General features: G+C 55.4%; 1 protein-coding gene across 2 annotated transcripts in view; it reads right to left on the bottom strand.

Annotated features, from left to right (window-relative positions):
* LOC102381353 (cytochrome P450 2H1-like) overlaps positions 1-529 on the bottom strand; it is a 26347-nt gene that overhangs the window by 15983 nt on the left and 9835 nt on the right. The window lies entirely within an intron of this gene.

Below are 529 nucleotides of genomic sequence, written 5' to 3'. Positions count from 1 at the left end.
CAAAAAGCCCTGGGTCAAATTTGCACTGCTTGGTGTGTGTCCAAGCTTGGCACATGCAAGCATGTGCACTCACAGCAGCTCAAATAAAAGCAGTACAAATTTGACCCAGGGCTTTTTGCTTCAGTGCACATACGTGCTCGGACATGCACTTTGTTGTGGAGCAAATTGTGCCACTTGGGGCAAAATAACCCTGCCTAGCTCCTCCTGGATCTGCAGCCATGGGGAGCTAGAGCCCGAGGCCAGCACCTGTGCTGTCCCCAGCAGTATAAAAAGCTGCCCTGTCCTGGCCCCAGCAATATAAAAAGTCAGGGCCCTGGCAAGTAGCTCAGGGCTACTCGCTCTCAGGAGCTTCTGGGGCCAGACAATTGGTAGCTGGGGACACTATCCCTTGTGCCAGCTGGACTGCTGAAGCAGCCCTGAGAGCTCCCTGCACCTTTTACCCACTGCAGCAGTCTAGCTGTGGGGGCTTCTGCCTGCCTGTTACCCACAGAGCACCTGCCAGACCCAGATAGGGACTGCGCAGCCAGGA

The sequence above is a fragment of the Alligator sinensis genome, unplaced genomic scaffold, assembly GCF_000455745.1.
Source record: "Alligator sinensis unplaced genomic scaffold, ASM45574v1 scaffold264_1, whole genome shotgun sequence".
In the NCBI taxonomy this organism is placed as follows: Eukaryota; Metazoa; Chordata; order Crocodylia; family Alligatoridae; genus Alligator; species Alligator sinensis.
This window is presented reverse-complemented; position numbering and strand designations above follow the sequence as displayed.